This window comes from Plectropomus leopardus, chromosome 13, assembly GCF_008729295.1.
Source record: "Plectropomus leopardus isolate mb chromosome 13, YSFRI_Pleo_2.0, whole genome shotgun sequence".
Taxonomy (NCBI): domain Eukaryota; kingdom Metazoa; phylum Chordata; class Actinopteri; order Perciformes; family Serranidae; genus Plectropomus; species Plectropomus leopardus.
In genome coordinates, this window is record NC_056475.1 from 15,948,371 (window position 1) to 15,954,370 (window position 6,000).

Here is a 6,000-nt window from a genome sequence, read left to right on the forward strand (position 1 = left end):
CAGCCAGAAATAACTAACTGTGGCGTGATTTTTTTTTTCTACAAAGCACTTAGCTGGTCGGGTGCAGGTCTGCACACAAAGTCAGATTAGAGTATATGAACATATAATCACCACACAGTCCGCTGAACATAATAATCCTGGTGCAGAGAGACGGAGGAAATGGGGAAGAGGAGAGGAGTGAAAGAGGAAGCAAAGAATTGTTAGAGGGAGGCATGAGTCTAAGAACAGGGGAGGGAAGGAGAGTGATAACAGAAGATGGAAGAAAATGATAAAGACAAAAAGGGCAGAGAGGGAGGGAAGGAAGGAAATAGAAACAACAAAGGAAGGAAGACAGAAAAGATGGATGGAAAGAGAAAAGGGAGGAGGAGGATGGGTCAAAGAATGGGAAGCCAGAGAGAAATGACATGTGAATGGGAAGAGAGAAAGAGATAAGACGAAAAAGAAAGAAAAAGACTAAATCCCAAACGGTCAACATGCCTGTCATGCTGACGGTTTGGATTTAGTCCTCTTCATTTCCAAGTTGATCATGTCAAGGTGAGTGCGTCCCTGCCGGCCCGGACCGGCTGACACTAAACTTCTGTGACAGCAGGAGCACCCAGAGGACCCACAGCCGAGAGGAAAGGAGTTACAAGGAGGCTACGCCCACCTGCACAGGAGGGGCATCATCCAATCCAAAGTCATATCCATTTACACAGATTCTTAATTAGCTCTTCACTCCGGTTCCATGTTCATATGAATTTGTGCACAAGAAAAACTGAATATAAATATAACATTAGGCCACAATCACTAGAGATAGGGTCATCTTTTTAAATAAACATGCTGAGAATTGCTTTTTATGACAAAATCTTGTTAGGCTCTCCTTTAATTGCTGGAGAAACATTGTATTTTATTGTATTTGTATTTTAATTTGCCAATATGACAATTTATTACATTTCTGCAGACACAAATAAATTCAAAATCCAAGGCCGTGGCTGTGGAATCATTAGGGGAGGGGGATTTAAGTTGCATATTAATAACTTATTATTATTATTATTATTATTATTATTATTAGCATATATTATAATTAATGCCTTGGTTAAAGTGTTTTCTCTTTAATTATAGATCAAGATTCTCTTGATGAATAATCCTGCTGCTAATAAAGTTTATGTCAGAGTTTGAAAAAAAAGTGCAATGATTGAAAAGAATGCTTGAAGCGTATGTTTTGATTGTACTGATTGAATTGTGTATTTTGGATAGCCTTAAGGGTGAAAAAACATGTAAACAAGAAAGTGAGAAGCAGCTCACTGCTGACATGCTCCTCCACCTCAGACCCGCATACAGACTGAGGGCACATGGGAAAATAATAATGGCAGCGCCACTGTCGACAAACTGTCTTCCCCTCTCTCTCTCCCTCTCTCTCCACGGGGCTGTGCTTTTGAAGACAGACATGAAAACCGAGCCAGGCCACAGTGGGGCCCCTGAAGGAGGTCCCCAAGCAGATGCAGCCACCCGCCCTCCCCCCTCCTGCTCCCACTGGCCCCAGGCCCTGAAGACAGCCCCGAGGCTAATCGACCAGGAACACAATAAGGAAGCAGCAGAGGCAGCCGCTGCTGAATGCGTATGTCTCATGTGCATGTACAGATCAAGAGGAAGAATGTATCATAACGATATTTATCAAGCCACTCTACATACAAACAATGATCCTGATGCACTCGGCCTCTTACACATCTAGAGAGATTCACGTCCGCATGATGCCGGTTAGTTCAGCTCTTGTTGTGAGACACTAAACACAGTGAATATCCTTTAGTTGACAGCAGATCAGGTAGGAGAACAAAGTTGGTATGATATGGTTGAATAATGGGTCAGGCTATATTGCCTTGAGGTGATTTAAGCTAATTTGCACTTTCAAACATTTCCACATATGGCAGCCAAGATAAATGACTTAAGTACATGTGAGCACATGACTTCTGATTCAACAAGCAACAAAATCAAGAGTGACTGATCAGAGTGGGTTCACTTCAATTAACAAAGTTGAATGATTCAAATTTTAAAAAGCAGTGAAGCTGACTAATTATAGTGGTCCAGGTTTGCCACCAAATCAAAAGATAGAGGAATGGTTTAGAGAAATGTTTTTTCATGAAATTCTGAGTTACCATTAACCCTTTGAAACCTGAGCAAAAAGGCTTTAGGTAACTTTTTAAAAACAAAAAAAAAACAAAAAACAACAGCAAGATATTAGTTAAAGGTTACAAGAAGTAACAACAGTAACTATGAAATGACCCAAAAATATGGCCAAACTAGGTAAAATCCAAAAACAAACTAACTAAAAACCCTGAAATACTTCACAGAAGACTAAATGTATTACATAACTTGTAATGATATATTTTTATATCATTGCACTACTACTTTTATGTCAGTGAAGTGTTTGAAGAGAGTGGAGAGAGTAAGTAAAAGTAGAGTAAAAGTACAAGTAGAAGTACTTATGTAAAAAGTTACTTACAATATAAAATATATAAATTAATATAATAATATGTAAAATATAAAAAAGGAGGGTGGGATGCAGGCTACACACTATTACAAAAACAAAACCATTTATGTCCATACTAACAGCAAATTGAATTTCTGTCACACTTTGCAGCCTGCATCAAGTTTTAGCATAGAGATACAAAAAAAACAGAAAAAAGACAAAACTCACATAAAAAACACCAGCAGCGGGTGCACAAACTAACATTCAGCCACACAAATTAAATAACCAGGCACTTCTTATAGAATCAGCATCAGAATAAAATCATCACCAAAGCAGACAACAAGGGAAGTGTAAACAGTAAAGCGCGCAGCGGCTACAAAAACAAGCTACATACAGCGAAGGAGAGACTGCAAAGATTACATCATAGCGCTCACGAAACGTTGCGTAGCAACGCTTGTTGTTGTGTTTGTTGAGGATGTCGTGGAGTTTTTGTACTCACCGGTCTGTAGGTCAGTCTGTCAGCTTTGTACACCACTTAGTCCTCCTCAATCTGCTCGTTAACTCTCGAAGCATAGCGGCACTGTAACCTGTCCACTCAGTGTCTCTGTCCCAGCAAAACCAGTCCACTCGGCCTCTTTGCTCCACTACGTTTTCCAACATGTTGAGCTGTAAGTTTTCACATCAGAATTTAATCTGAAAAACTGCAATAAACCCGCCCCCAAAAACTCAATCCTCAAAGTTCCTCAGCAAAATCAAAAGCTATGGCTAGGTGAGCATTTTAGCATGCTATCCGGAATCAAGCTAATGTGAGCACCTGCGTCACGTGGACTCGTAGGTGTGTTTTGATTTATGTCACCGGCGCGCTCGGTGGGTTCAACATTAACCCTTTGAAACCTGAGCAAATTGGTTTGATTTTCTTTGGAAAACATAGGGAGAGAGGGACAACGAGCGACGTTTGAAACCCCCATCTGAAATTAACAAGAAATACGTTTTTAAGAAAGTACAAGAATATTACCTGAAAATTGCAAAAAATAAATAAATAAATGACAAACAAGGAAATTATTGGTTATTGTTATAATACTTTTTTCCTATATATATATATATATATATATATCATATATATATATATATATATATATATATGTAGGCTTCAAGCAAAATCACCAATATTACATAAAAATATGACTTTTTATAGTAACCTGAGTAAATGTAATGAGTTACTTCCACCTCTGTTCATCAGTCTGGGGCCTACAAGAAAATGACCATGCAGTGTGGTGGGCACTCAGCACATAAAGGATTATCTTTTCATAACACAATGTTAAACTGATCTTAGAGTTCATTTCTCTTTTGAAGTCCTTCAAGAAAAGCATGGGAGGGATGGTTATACAAAGTATTAAGAATATTCCAACAGTTCTATAAAAAGCACAGTTGAAAAGGAGAGTGATTCTCTTTATTTAGTAATGAGGGAGCCACGGTTCAGTAGCGCACATACACACAGCTGAGCGCCACACAGAGACCCAACTACCACCAAGAGCAAGCCTCCCCACAGCTCTCACATTGCATCAAGTCACTGAGTGACGGGTACATTGTCCAAGGCAAGGGGGAAAAGAGTGGTGAAAAATGTTTCTCTCAGAGAGCGTCTCAGTCAGTCAGGCAACCAGCTCGCCACAGCCAGGCAGAGACCATCTACACAAATGTATTTCTGGGGTGCACCAATTGGTTGAGTGCACTCCACGAAAACAGGGTTCTTCAAAAGTTCTTTGGGGGCTGAATGATTTACAGAATCATTAATATTTGAGCAATCATTTGAACTTCTAAACGGTTCTGCATCGCTATTTCTGCACACACATAAATACTTATTTTATTGAGTGGTTCCCCCTGGTCCTATTTAAAAGTGAATGACCCCAGAGAAAGTGCTCAAAAAATCCCACGTTTTTTATTTTTGTATACTGCATTTACTCTTTATTGTCATCTTGGCACTATTATTTTTAAATTCAATAAAAATTGGGACAGTGTGAACCTTTTTTTGCAATTTAGAATACAATGAGGTAAAATGTATCAAATTAATTGTTTAAATGTGAAATCTACATGGTAAATGTTAGTTGTATTTATACGATTTTTATTTTAGTTGTTGTTTTTTTAAACGATGAAGTGAGTCAGTAGCTTTAAAGCCCTGTGTGAGAACAATACTGGGAAATGATCTGCCTAAATTTGATTCTTGTTAAAAAACAGTACTAAACATGAATACAAGTTTTAAGTTGGCGTGTTTCTGGAAAATGTGATCGATAGAAAATATTTCTGCTCACTGACATTCATACAGTGGTTCACCCTATTCTGAGCTTTCAATCTATCAGACCTTAGATTTCACAAGAGCTGTATGCTCTGATAGTCTGATAGACTGAAAGCTCAAAATAAACTGAACCACTGCATAGATGTAAGTGTGCAGAAATACTTTCTACCAGTTTGCGCTTATTGATGTTTCCAGCACCTTGCCAAGACTAAGCTAAGTGAAGCGTTTGTTTTCCTGCAACATGGAAACTGTAATTAAAATGACATTTCCACACACACTGCATTCAAGAATAATAGGATTTATTTTTCAATTAACACCTTACAATTGTATGTCAATACTGTTTGATATAAATAAAATAAATATGCCGTTCAAGTACATTTAACAGTCGTGGCTTTATAATTTAAATTAAATATAATTTTTTTAAAAAAGTGCAACAAACAGGTGTATTAGATACCAGCTTCCATGTTGTAATTCTTCTTCTTCTTGGCCAACAGTTTTGTTTGCAAATACCCCTTCTTTGTTGAGTCTGGGTGTTGGTCAGAGCTGGCTATTAATTGGTCTCACTGGTGTTTTTATGCTGGACACAGTGCTTGAGATGTTCAAACAGTTTGGACAACCCAGCCTTGTTAACAGTACTTGTCATCTTCTGTAGCATATTTTCACAATTTACCTGAACGACAAAAACAGACAAAAAAATTCAGGTTAGGGCTTCATAAATGTTTTTTTACTGTCACTTTTGTCTGAAGAATACAGTGCTCCCAAATCTTACCTTAGTGTCATTGTTATACATTTTTAGGTTTCTCACAAGTTCCTTTTTGGCATTTCCATGACAGAAGTCCTGGCCATGGTTTTGCAGGACATGGTGCACTTTGCAGAAGAACTTGGCCTGTTCAGAACATAAGAAAGAATATAGTGCATAACTGAGTATTGGGGAGGTACATCACTGTTATGACCATGTTATGCAGGAGACCAAAAAGATTCTAGATCTTCTGTTATAAAACAATTAATAGATTAAAATAAAAATAAATACACAAAATAAATCAGCTTCACAAATGAATAATTGTGTAAAATGATTTGATTTTTTTCTATACATTCTGTGGGCTTTTTTCAATTGACACCATCTGCTCTCTGTAATATTTCTGGAACTGTTTTTAGACTATCTCTTAAAATTAGATCATGTTGAGGCCAGAAACTACATTAATTACTGTATGAAGAATTATCTGTGTCTCATTTGTTTTGATTGGTTCTATAAAAATACTCTGGA